We start from the raw sequence: 14,047 nt of genomic DNA, 5'->3' as shown, positions 1-14,047 counted from the left end.
TAAGTGTGTGCCTAGATTCAAACAAGTATCTGGTATAAGGAGCATCAAATACAGTATATCACATTTACATACTGAATCTGTGCACACTGTACAGTTTTGAAAAATCACTACTGCCATCCTGGACTGCTGCAGACATACACACACACACGTTTCGAGCACCTGAAGCTTAGCACTTCAATTTGTCCCTATTCACAGGAAACGACAGAACACACGTTCTGCTCACCACACAATTATGCTTTAAATGAGCTCTGCTTAAAATTGAGATTTAATGAGTATGTGATCTGGCACAAAGGTTGACTGTCTCAAGGCTCATTGTTGGATCTCTACAGCTCAGGTTAGCACAGTTAAGACTCCCACTTGTGCATGAACAGTCCACTGTTAGCAAAAAACAGAATAAATCTGAAACCAGACCAGAGATATTCCACTCTGTAAGTACTGTAATGCCACTAATGGTGCGGCACTGTCAGAGCTCATATAGTAAAAAAAGGGGAAACAAAATCTTTAGAAAGTATAATGTAATGGAAGATTAGCCAGCTGAAATGCAAAGCTCAATGTAATGTCTGAGACTACAAAATGCAAAAGAAAGCTTTTCTGGTAACAGCAAGACAACACTGTCCGCTATTTACTTATGGCCACATAAATGTCAAATGATGTGTTTCTCCAAGTTTCTCTCCAAGTTATAGACTCCCACTTATCAGCCCTTTAACGAAGACATACTGAAGGCAAAAAGTGTAAATGTCCTTTATCAAATTCTTGCTTTACATGGTGCAATCCGAGTGTATTTGCCCAGATACTTTTAATCCCAAATCTAATTAAAATGTATTGTTTTGAATTATATTTGGCTAAATACAGACAATTATAAATCAGAGTGGTGGGTTTGGAGAAAATAGGAAACCAACTATTAAATATGTGGTGTAGTAAAGGTCACGTTTAACATAGCAATAACGTGACCTGATTCCCCCTCCACAAATCAAGGGGCACAGGTTGCTATGGGAACTATAGTGTGACCCATAAAAGATGGTAGCAAAGGTAAATTTAGATCATCCTCTGAAAATTGCTTTTATAGAAATTATATTGTGACAGAAGTATTTTAATGTGTGCTCAACACAATCACTGAAATGTAACCGTGTTTCTATGTCACATGCTGATGCTGCTAATATAACGATTTAAGTCTACTGGCTGGTTAACATTAGCAACTGGATTAAAATATTTCTATTTTTACTGATTTCTTAATCATTCAATGAAATGAACAAATTATAAACTGTAAATTACAATTTAACAAGGAAAAACATGTTCAAGGCAACATTCAAGAAAATGTTTTCACTGATTTAGAATGTATTAGACCAAAATACTTGGGTATGAAGGATAAAATGCATCACAAAGATTTAAGAATTTAACTGTTCTTCTGGCTGTTTCGACAACACATCAACTGAGCTAATGTGATTTTAAACCACATTAAAATTGTACAGTATGCAACCAAAGGCTAAAGTGTCTGTGTGAATTTATAAAAGGAAGACATTTTACATCAGAAACTTAATTGCAACTTTAACTCCCCTACAGAGTTGGAAGATATGAACACACAAACGGCTCTTAATAGGATTCTCCTCTCCATATATTAAAATAGGATGTGTTTATGTTGCTGTTGTGCAGTGGAGCATCAGTAACCCAAAAACAATATCAGTGAAGACACCCTAGAGAGAAACACTAAGCTGGTGACACTCGGTTCGCCCTGTAACATCACCTAAGTTACATTGTTAAGTTTAGTGCTTTCATTTTCATCTCAACTGTTTATATTAATATGTGACTCTCACACTGCACTGACCGTCGGCTGAACTTTTAAATCACTGCATTTTCTCTGAGGATGTGTCTAAATGCGGGAGACCATATATGAACTTATCTTTAAACACTGATTTCAATAATACAATCAGTCGCTGGTTAACTGTTCACATTTATACTCGACTTCTCAGCCACAGAATGCATGCATGTATTCCTGCTTCTTATGCAAATGAGAATGCAATGAGCTGGGATTTAATGTAGATGGCAAGCCGTGGTGAGACATAAGGGCCATTACATTTACACCCTCATATCTTTATGCATATGAGAATAACCACTGAAAGCAGTTTGAAAGATAAACATGCAGATTATCTGTACTGTATGTGTTTTCCTTTATAGATGTGTACATTATGTGTATGTATGTGTAAGTATGTGTATTATAACAAAAATCTAATCTATTTTGGTTACAGTTTTATATTAACCACTGATCCAGTTACGCCTAGGTGGAATGTACACTGCTTGAAATAAAACTATGTACTTAACTCTTGAGACATGTTCAATCTCCTATTTTATTTTCATATTCTAACATCAAGTGACTCTCTGTCGGACTAATAGTTTAATCTATTCTAGGATAGTTGTGGCTTTTCTCTGGTCCAATACCCAATGAATGCTAGAAAACAAAATGAGAAATAGCCTTGTTAGAAAAGTGAGACCATTCCATAAATGGTTTTGTTTTGAAGCCCAACTAATTTAACTAACTAGATACAGCACGTAAACATTTCTTCCACACCAAAATTCTAGCCTCTAGCTGTTAACCAATTGAAAGTTGCTAATCAAAGATGAGAATCCACCTGAATGTTAAGTGAATGGTAAACAATTCCGAATAAGGTAAATTACAAATGGTTCTGATAATGAGGCTGCAATGTAATATTTCAATTTACATATCTTCTATCTGTCACCCCATCCTGTCATATCTCCCCATTATTAATTATTACCTATTACATCTATTGATCTACTGCACTGCTGGACCTGGAAAGACAATACAGCCTCTCACCTCGTGCTCACAGGTTGCTTATCTTATTTTATTAATAGCTAATCATTTTGAGAGACGTTACCAGGAACACTGAACGGACTTGTAAATTAAAATGTCAACCTACATTACTATACTTGTTGAAATTATGGCTGGGAACAAAATGTCAGCATTGCACATGTCAATTTTATTTCATTTGCAATATTAGAACATTATTCCTTTGTTTTTCAGGACCATCTGCCAAGTCACTGCTACCATGTTACCCACAGCAAGCTGACAGCTGATATCAAGAAATACAGTAAAACCACACAATAGTAGCTTTGAATAAAAATAAAAGCTTCACAGAGCAGCTTTCTTTCACTTATTTTCCCTAAAATGCACCAGTGCTTCTGTTTTATCTCTGCTTAATGAAGCTTCACATCATCCTGATATCTGGATACTGATGTATTCCTGTAAAATGTTATGCTGTTTTCTGCTTCATACTGCCAGTTCACAGTTACGTTTGTAACACACTTTATGTCTCGTTAATATATCAGATGAAGATTTTTAGCGGGAAGCCACTGCTAGAAAATGTCAAATCACATCAGTCATTATTCATTCATGAGTAAAGTTGTCATAGCATAAGAGAAAGATATTGAGGAAATGATCTTATACTGCATCTATCTCGCTGGGGTTGAAACAAAAATCTAGTGTTTGTCACAAGAGAATGAACAGGGAGGTACTGCACTAGCACAGTTAAACACAGCAGCCCTGTTAGTTGTATTCTGACAGATATCTCCATACACATTTCATCTCTCGGGAGAAAGGAGGCATGAGAGTGGAACGCAGGAACTCATCATGAGCCTGCAGGATGCATGGCTTAGTGCTGCAAGAAAGGTGACCCTAAAAACACTCCTCCTGCGCTTTGAATATACAGCATTGCTGCCTTCTTTACAAAAATACTCGCTGTGTTGCAAGAGATATGGCTGTGTAACTTCAGCATGAGACAGAAGAAGGCTGAAGGATTTAAAAAAAACATCTGAGAACTGCTGAATCGCATTTTGACCTCTGGGGTTACTTTAATGGTTTCATTTTTGTTTTCATTCTGAAAGACCTGACATTACACTCTAAATGGCACGTGGGTCGTAAAAGCTGTCGTCGTAAAAAAATCTCATGATGCCAAATCCAACTGAATGTTATATAAAAACCATCTGCATTGTGAACATGAAGGTTGTGATTTAAAAAAATACTTATTATGCAAGAAGAAGATAGGATTTAAAAAACAAATAAGCTGTGAAGTAATTAATGAGCGTATTGTTAACAGTCATTTTTCATTAAGCTTACAGATAAATGCAAAAAAGAAGCAATTAATTAGGTGTAATAACAAATGTTCCAGGTAAATTCATTGATTTATCCAGGCGTCTCTACGTCTTCGGAGATTTGACATTGGCATTGGATACCACTGAAACAGAGACAGACTTGTAAAGAAAGGTTTGGCCTCCAATGAATTTTAAACAGGGTAAAAAATTGCCCCTAAATAATTCTTCGGGGGATCAATGTCCTGTCTGAGGTAATGACAAACAGAAATAAATGTAGACTAGACTGCAAGTGAAATGATTGCTAATGCAGTTGCACTGAAAAGATCTAGATGAATCTACTGGATTATTGCTACTACCGGTGAGGTAAAGTTAATGCACACACCTACAGTGTACCCTCTTTGTCCCATTTACTCTATACCACGCAGCATGCACACTGTTTATTAATAAAACATAATCAAATCATAACATGAGCATATTTGACTTTCTTGAACCCGAAGGTCAAAGGTACGGCAGTAATTTCAGCTAATCTTTCATCGTGTGCTATCAGCGTGATGCAGATATAGCCTTAGACCCTGTATTTTGCTGTATTTGACTCCTCTGAAACCCCACAGCCCGTTTTTACACCTTCATCTCACTAATCTGTCTACAGCATGAGATTGTTAGACATTTGGAAGATAAAAAAAATCAAAGTGTTGTGCTTCATCATGGCCCTGGTAGATAAGGCCCTTCACTGTCACATAAAATCAGGAGCTGCCCACTGAAAAACACTCCATCCTCAGGCTATTCCCCACCGTCGCCATCATCACTGCTCTCTCCATACCATCTCCACAAATACTTGATGCTCACTTCACTGACAAACTATTTCCTAAGACAAATCAAACCTCCTATTTCAACTCGAATAATGTGATAAAAATAAAAATCCTTTAGAGTAAAGTATGCTACTGTGCACATTTTCTTATATTACAGGGGGAAAGGTTTTCTGTGCTGCCCCAGTGACTGCTAAATCTGAATAGATTAGAAAGTAAGGAGCAGAAATTTTAATGATGTGTATCTTACAATAAATGCCCTTTAAGTCATTTGCCTCACACAGGTTGTGTGGTGGCTTTTTCCAAACAATATCCTCATTCTCAGCAATTGTTTATAAAAAAAATAAATAACAAAAAAATCACACCGCCTTGCCGCCTGTACATGCAATTAAAAACCGTTAACATTTTTACAACTGTCCATTTAAGCAAGAGCACAGAGGAAGCCCGTGGGTATCTGCAGATGACTTGCTCAAAGTTAACACAATGAGGTCAGCACAAAGACAAACAGATAATGGGACTGCGTAATTAACCAACCTGAGGCTGTGCAACATATTAGCTAACCAAAACAAGTTATTTCAGCCATTTAGATCACCAGCTAACTACCAAATTCTAAGCTGCAAAAAAAAAAGAAAGAAAAGAAAAGAAAGACCACACCAATGCTGTCACGTCACTAATGGTAATTAAATGACTACTTAACACAGTGTATGTACACATTTGTCATGGTGCAAGGATTTGTTGTACAACAGACAGCTGCATTAAAACAGCAAGATCAGAGCAATAACAAAAATGCTAAATGAGGATATTAAGATGCAACTGTTTTCCATAAGAGCGATGTAATGAAATTAACAGTGCTTTTTTGGTTATTCACACATGCCTTAGTATGACAACATTAGTGTGACTTAAGAGTGTCTGTTTGACTCACTGGACATCAAATCGAAGTCATTCATAACAGTGACAAGTGGAGGAGAGGTGCTGAAAGACAGTCTCTTACGCAGATGCTTCTAAGCAATTACATAAATTAACTTGTCAGATGGGTCCTGAGGGACGTTCGTCTTCCAGGCTCAGCTAGACCAGTGGGCCTCCCTTCCAAACAAAGTGCTAGATAGGAAGTCGGCCAAGGAAGGGTTTGCTACCGTCACAACATTACCAACATTTCTTTAATCTAAGAAATGCATGTCATCTCAAATCTTAGCAGGGAAACATGCCCGGGTCCTACATTGTTAGTCACTGTTGTGTGTTTGAGAACAAAATTACACCCTTGTATTCTGTGGACTCTGAAAAACATCTTGTTTACAGATTTCAGGATGCTTTGCAATTTCCCCAACACTTTCTAGCCTCACTTTTGTAGCTGTATAAGAAAAACTACCTGCTGCTCTATATACTGAAAACTGTACAGAGAGATATCACAGCTCACATGATACAAAAAAAACTGAAAAACACTGTTCAGGGACGTGTTGCATACTGAGTGTGATCTGCAAGGCGTTTTTGTCCATTTTCACTTCATTTTATTCAGCTTTAGCTTTGCCAGTGAAAACAGGACTCCCTTGGGTGCCATTGTCTTATAAGACAGTTTCTATCCCCACTGTCTCTTGTCAAAGCTGGTATGCATTTTTTCCCAATGTCCCCAGGGGTAGCCTTCACCAGAGTTGTCATTTTCAATTAGCTGTACCCTAAACGCATGTCTGTTGGCCCATGTCAATAATCATTTCATATAAAATGAGGGGACAGCTGTAATTTCAGGACACATTCCATTTCCATCAAGGTTAGCCTATTTACAAATTAGCATTTCATCTCACGCCTGCCCTCAAGTGGATTTACAAACATTTAGGACATGTATTGCAAGCGAATGTACACCCGAGAAAGACGGGTGTAACCTCTAATTTGTGCAAAGAGAAATGGGCACAGCTGCTCCTTCCTTCCGACTATTCCCCTGATGTGCAGGTGAAGCTCTTTTGATTAGAACTGTGTCTGCCAACTTTAACTATAGATTGCTTGGTGAGATGAACCATTTCATATGATCTCAGGAAATTAAACTAAGTGGTGGAGTGGGCTGATATAACAATCATTTAAGCACATTAGGTCTCATGAAATATATATAGATTAACATTATGGCAAATTATAGCCCATTTAAAATCTCAAGCATGTCTGAGAGTTAGGCTCCTCTCATTAAATGTTAATGGACATTTTAACAGGAAACCATGTTAGCATTAGTTTATGATGTAGGCAACACTGATTTACAGTGTTATAGGCAAGGAGATCACTTTCGACGTGAACATTCATTTTGCTTTTTTGTATGCTAACATATGCAAAGAGTCTTTGAGTCAAACAGCCTCCAATTCAAAATAAGTTCAGTGCTGCGCCTGCCTTTACTGGGAAATTATTTAATCAACTAGCCGGGAGCTGTTACTGCAGGTAAACCAAAGGCCACAGGATTTTGCTGAATCAGCTCAAATTTCTTTACATCAAAACAAAATTGAATATTGATCGCAGTTATATACTGTACGGTACAGTGAGGCAACATTAGGAGTCAAAGTGTTCAACTCACAAAACAAAGAATGAGGCTGAAACTGTGCTCGAAGCAAAAAAGACTGATTTAAATATTTTTCTACTCTTAGAAAACAGACACACATCGCACCGTATAGCAGAGAGGTTAGAAGTATACAAAGAAAGTACTCCAGTAGTTCCTTAAGAAGCAGCCGTTCCTTTTAATTAGGCTCCTTAAAGTACACAACTATAAAACGATGTATTTGCTTATGGTTTTGATAGTATGAGTGTGCAACTCTAGTCCAGATTTGTTGGAATAACTTAAAAAAGGTAAATAACAGGGCAAAGAAAGTTTTTCTAGTAATTGGTGGAAAAATACGGACAAAGAACTGCGCTGCTACAGAGACTGTAGAACAAAAACAGCAGCTGGTAAAGGCGGAGCTGATTTTAGCCACTTTATGAAGCGACAGGTGGTTAATCCATAATCCATTATCATTTATTGGATTATTATATTTTGAGAATCAGCATCTGCAAAACAGCAACTAACTGAAACGGTATACAAGCATTGATAGTGGAGTGAAAAGTAAAATATCTTTTATCAGAGTCCAGAAAATGGATAAAGTACCTCAAATCGGTGTTTATGTACAGTTTACTGCTTCTACCATGTTGTATGTAACTCAGTTTGGAGGTCAGGACATGCCGCCTGCGTCACGAGTCATTTTCAAATGTCATGATTCATGACATTGCATTTTAACATTTGATATGTGTCTAACAGCAGTGACTCTGAAGAACCAGTAATTCAATAAAATTTGAACTACTTTCTGTATTTTTAGAAAACTAAACTGGTCCAAAGGTTCATACATATTCTGAAGCCTATTGTAGTGACATACTTAGTGGCTTTAAATTAGTAACTTACCTTAAAATAGTATGCGGCTCTTTCTAGTGTCCCTTGTTGCATTAAAAATGAAGAAAAGCCACAGCAGCAGAGGGATTTACTGACAACAGACACACTTAAAGATTGCATTTTCCTCTGACAGACTTTATTCTATCTGCCATCACCGCTAATTGCTGTCATTGAACAGAAAGTCCCACAAACTTCATGAAAATAGTGGAAATAATATTCCTAATTGAGTAATGGCTTAATAATACCCCGTGCACTCTGCACATCCTCCAAACACAACCCAAATCAATAAGATCAAACAAGAGTCCGTGAGCCCCCAAAGCCACAATGCACAACCTGTCACCAGCAGAGTCAGACGATAGTATTATAGCAAACATTCAACCGCAGCAAAGCCGCAAAATTAGAGTGTGGGAAATTTGAATATCTCTGATTAGATCATTCCTGTGGGTCTACTTGTGTGGTAAGTGGTGTGTTAGAAGCCTGCTGCTCTGCTAACCTAGAGATGCACTCCTAAAAACAAAGAAAGGACCTGCCTCTGCTCTTTCCTTTCACTAAATCTGTCCATGCGTCCTCCTTTGAGCTGCATCACCTCAGACCCACCTCAGTATCAACACAGTTCAGACTGACTGGGTTCAAAGTGCGGCACCTTTGGTTCCAGCTCCAACCTGCACATTTGATTTCATCTTACCTGAGGGATAGTAAATAGCTGCCGTGTTTCACTGTGATCATGTGTAATGTGTTTGGGCATTTGGACTCTCAGCAGCTCCATCACCCACATGGTCGAGTCTCACTCTATTCACTCTTTAGGAAAAGACACAAGTTATGGAAACAAAAGGGGAAATAACTGGGTCTGAAGAGCAGAAAGCTGTCAGTCAAAACCACAGGAACTCCCTGTGAACTCCAACTAGATGAAACCATCCAAATACTATTTTTATACTAATTTCTTATCAGGTTAATTGTCCCCGGCGCTGTCTGATCAACTTGACTGTTCAGTCACAGAGCTGCAGCTCCATTACAAGCCGAACAAAAACCAAAGTACAGTTTACTCACAGAAATACAACGTGTCACTTTTCCTTGTCTCTCCCAGAGGATGCCTGTGGTGGAGGTGGAGGTGGTGGTGGAGGTGTCCGCCGCTGCGTCGCTCCCTCCCGACCCGAACGACGGAATTGCAGCGGTGTTCAGAAAATCCAGTGAAGTCCTCGGTTTATCTGCTTGGCCAGCGTAAACAGTACATCCTCAAGTAGAAAAACACAAGCACATCTTTTTATTTCGGTGTCCAGCTCTTTCGCCCTCGACCGCCAAACATTTCCTGCACTTCGGGGAGCTTTGTGCGGGCGCTGCGCTCCGTGTTGGACCGAGCTTTGGTTTGGTTTGTCTCCTCTCCTCTGCTCTCCTCTGCTCTCCTCTCCTCTCCTCTGCTCTCCTCTGCTCTCCTCTGCTCTCAGTCAGCCTGCACCGCTGCAGCCGGCTCTGCAGCTCAGCATCCCGTCTCACTGGTGCCGAGGGGGAGAAGAAGGTGGCTCTCAGCTGTGAGGAGTGGCATCATATCAGCTCCTCACACCGTGTATGGTGATCGCCCGGGTGTCCGCAGGTGGCCCCTGGATGAAAATAGAAAACAGCGAAGTTGGTCACGTTTCACGAGTAAATAAAACAGAAGTTACCTGTTCACAGAAAGTGGAAATGCATGTTTCTCCATTTCCACTTAAATGTGCCAACATTAGCAAACTGGTCCATTTTGACAGTGAAGCTTATTTTATAATGTCAGCTATTAAATATTCACATTAGAATAAAGTATATTAACATTATGTGACTCCACAGAGATGCTGTCATTTTTAAATATGCAAAGTTAATTAGCTAAACTTGTTTAAGATTCAACAGCAAACAATTCAAAACAAAATTCAACATTAATGTTATTGGCAAACAAGATATTTCTCCTTTAATGCCAGTCAGCACTAACACATGTCCACTGTGTTACCTGGTGTTGTAAAATATTTATTTTGAAGGCATGAACTGGATTTAATATGATACCAAACCAAAAAAGAATCATAACCATGTCCTGAATTATTATTATTATTATTATTATTATTATTATTATTATTATTATTATTATTATTATTATTATTATTATTATTATTATTATTATTTGCCTTCTTCTGCTTGTTCTGTTGCCGCTGGACTTGATATTCATGCAGACGTTTCACCCCTCATCTAAACGCTTTTTGAGTCCTTTGAAGAATTCAGACTGTTAGTTTGTCTTTTAAAGACTCTACTTTGCCTCTAATGTCTGGAGAAGCTTTCAGTTCAGATGATGTCATCTGGAGGAGTTATGGAGGAACAGTTCAACCAAGACCGCAGCCACATGATATTTGAAGAGAAAAACCCTCCAGGCGACATATGAAAGAGTTTTTACCATTAGAAGCAGATATAGAAAACATACAGGGAAGGTGGAGGGAAGTTTGGTACTGATACCGGTGAAACCCCCCAAACTAGAACCATATAAAGTATGTTGGAAATCAGTGAAGTCGCCCTTTAACAACTAAAACGAGTTTAAGTCCTGGAAAAGCTCGTCAGCTGTCAACATCTGTCACATGTTGCATGTATGGATTTTTTATGGTTCAGGCCATTATATTGTTTTAATAGTAAAAGAGCATCATTAATATCGGATCAGCGATTAAGGGAAGTTGATTTAAATGTTTTAACCTTCCTTCGCTCAACTTCTTAGTTTATTTCTTTGGATTTGTTGAATTTAAATATTGTAAAGTTGCATGTTTGTAAAATATTAAACATTTCTAAGTATAGTCATATAGTATTTAGTTAAGTATGGCACAGTCACAATTAAAAAATTAAAACTCTAAGTAGCAGGTAGGGACCTTTTGACTGGACAAGTGTCTATTGATGGTTACAATCGGATATAGATCCATGCAGGCTTCACTAATCAATAGGCCACTCTACTCCCTCATAGAGCCTCAGAATGAGATTATGAGGGACCCTTGATGGAGACGACTTTCGTTTCTTTGAAACTACGAGTTTTTTTATTTCTTTGTTTTTTTGTAGCTACCGCATCCAATTGTTTATTCTAAAGCCGTCCTCTTATTCACAGTATCCTATCTTCATTTGGAAACTAGAAACTGAAGAACAATAAGTGATGCTACAGAAATAAAAAGGTGAATATAAAGGTGAAGCAAGAACAAAAACGTAATGAATAACTTAAAAAGAAAAATAATGCATTTTGATTATTTCCCTCTTTTGTATTGGTGGTTTGTAGCCTGCTGTTTGTCACCCAGTCAGCACAGTGTACTGTACTTTACAGTCATATGTTGAGCTTAAATTAGGTTTTCTGTACATAATTAGGACGAGAAGATGTTCAGACCATTGTGAGTTTCTTTTGATGAAACCTGCTCTGTACTTCTACACTAGACCATCAGTATTTTATCACTTATTTTATTGTGTTTGCTTGTCTCCTTTTACTAGAAATTAAAAAGTGAGTACCGGTTATTCTGCAGCACTGCTGCTGACCTCCTGAACATTAATGGGACTGGATTGGAGAGTATAGATTAGTTTCTTCTCTTTCACATATCAGTTACATAGCTCATATTGCCGCCCTATGCTGTGAGTGTTTGACTGACAATATGGAGCTAACAGCCTATCTCTATCCCCCATCATTAATTAAACAGTACCCATGACTGAGTGCTCTTCCTCTTGCACAATTGATCCATTCCAATGCTTGTAGCTCTTATCAGCTCTTAGATGCCATCTTTTAAAAAGCAGCATTTATAAGGATCCTTTTTACAGCTCTGCTTGTTCTCACTGATATCATTTGAGGAGCATGCTTCTAGTATACACAGTGAAATATTGGTGTAGGATTATTTCACATGTCTGATACCTCATAGTTTAGGGACATGTCACCCAGTCCTGAAAAATATTTTAGATTCAAAAGATATTAAGTTGTTGTTTTTTTCTGTGCTTTAAATTGTTCAGTTTTACTGTTTCACAGTTACCGGTAATCTAAATTGTATTGTGGCATCCATTCTTCAGAGAAGTGTCTGAAGAACACTTCCCAAAGACTAATAATCAGTTTCAAATATGAACTCTGTAGCTTTACAGTGTGAAAAAAGGCAGGAGTCTTTGCAAACTAGGGACCAGTAGAATCAGTAGATGGATTTCTTTTCAGGAATTTATTAAGCTTGACCATCTGTCTATCAAAGCTGCAAATATGTTAAAGAATGCACAGTTAAAGATAAACCAGAAATATAACACGTTAAACCAAATATAAATCACAGATAAAGGATGCGACACAAACTTTGGTTTTGTTTGAAATATGTATTCACTAAAATCCCAAAACATGGAAGGTTGAATACTGTACAAACGCTGTCCAATTAATAATAGGAACTAAATTTGTACGGCCTGTAGATGTCAGTGCAACTCATTCAATGTTGCAGTTAACAAAGTTGTAGTTGTTGTGGATGAATCAACATACAGTAAATACTTAGACTGCAGTATATTGCAGCACAATTTGGAGAAAAGAGCATGTTTAGTCAGTCCTGAAACTCCTGTACTGATTTTACTAATTCTATCTGTTATCCTCTTTCTAATACAGCTTTTCATTCTTCTCTTGAGCGTCTACTCACGGACTTGCTAGCACATAATTTTCATATCAAACATAATTACAGCTAAGGCGGTTGGTAAATAGGGAAGCCACAACCTTCACTGTTATAATTTAGTGAAGTCTACCCTTGATGCTCTATAAAATCTGACACAGGAATTGACAGCATGTTGTTGGTGGGAAGGAGACAGCAGTTGCATATAATTAGAGAGGTGGTGCTTTAAAAATTAGGGCCTGACAACAAATGGCAAGGGGTGACATGAGTTATATGGCAGGATGCATGACATTTTGAACTTTTAAGACAAACTTTATAAGCTATTGGTGGATAAAGTCTGTGAGCAGGTGGCAGACTGTAGGAAACAATCAGAAACAAATTTCCTCGCCGTCCACAATACAAACCGTTATTTAAATTTGATGTGGCACTCTGGAAAAAAACAAACTTGTGAAGTTGGATTTTTGACCAGGTTGCCCAGTGATTACATTTCTTATATTGTTTCTGTAGCTGTGTCTTACAGGAATCAACAGCACAGATGGAACATGAGTTGATCAGCTGGCAGAACGTGTTCTTAACATAATCTCCCTTCACTCAAGTCTGTGTCTTTTTCTGTCAGTGTGGGAATGAGCACTTTCATACCTCGAACAATGCAAGGATGTGACATCCGCGGTTGACAAGGTGGTGTGTGATGTTGCAGCTGACTGATTCCTTATTTCCTAAGAAAAGGCTAAGGGGAAGGCGATCCTAAGCTTTTGAGCTAACACAGCAATATCCACAAACAAAATGTCTTAATTTATCTTCATTACCCACTCGGAGAGCTGCGTTGTGCTACGCTGCTTTTCACTTCACCACTGCACAGAGGGCTGCACCAACTTTAATTCAAGCATAGGAGACGTGGGGTCATAAGTTGGTACTATTTGTAGTATTTCTGAGTAATGAAAGTTTAATATTGTCATATGTTAAGACTGTGTCTTTGTTCGCATGTACATCTGCATGTGTGTTTGCGTTTTATATGCTGTGCAAGTCTTGCATCTATCTTTTCACAGTTTCCTGTAGTATAAATGTCAGGAAAGTATAAAGGTATACTAGTACAGATGGTGAGATGCATTAACATGCGTAGAAAATTTCAGCAATTTATATTTATTGCTCAGCAGATG

The 14,047-nt window shown here is 38.0% G+C and overlaps 1 protein-coding gene across 1 annotated transcript in view; it reads right to left on the bottom strand.

The window, feature by feature from the left end:
* Positions 1 to 9,617, bottom strand: part of cntn5 (contactin 5) — an 82,798-nt gene extending 73,181 nt beyond the window's left edge. Inside the window, exon 1 of the mRNA XM_026372962.1 lies at positions 9,343 to 9,617. The gene's annotated coding sequence lies outside the window, so the exon portion shown is untranslated. The remainder of the gene's footprint in view (positions 1 to 9,342) is intronic.
* Between the last annotated feature and the right edge of the window lie 4,430 nt (positions 9,618 to 14,047).

This window comes from Anabas testudineus, chromosome 13, assembly GCF_900324465.2.
Source record: "Anabas testudineus chromosome 13, fAnaTes1.2, whole genome shotgun sequence".
NCBI lineage: Eukaryota > Metazoa > Chordata > Actinopteri > Anabantiformes > Anabantidae > Anabas > Anabas testudineus.
This window is presented reverse-complemented; position numbering and strand designations above follow the sequence as displayed.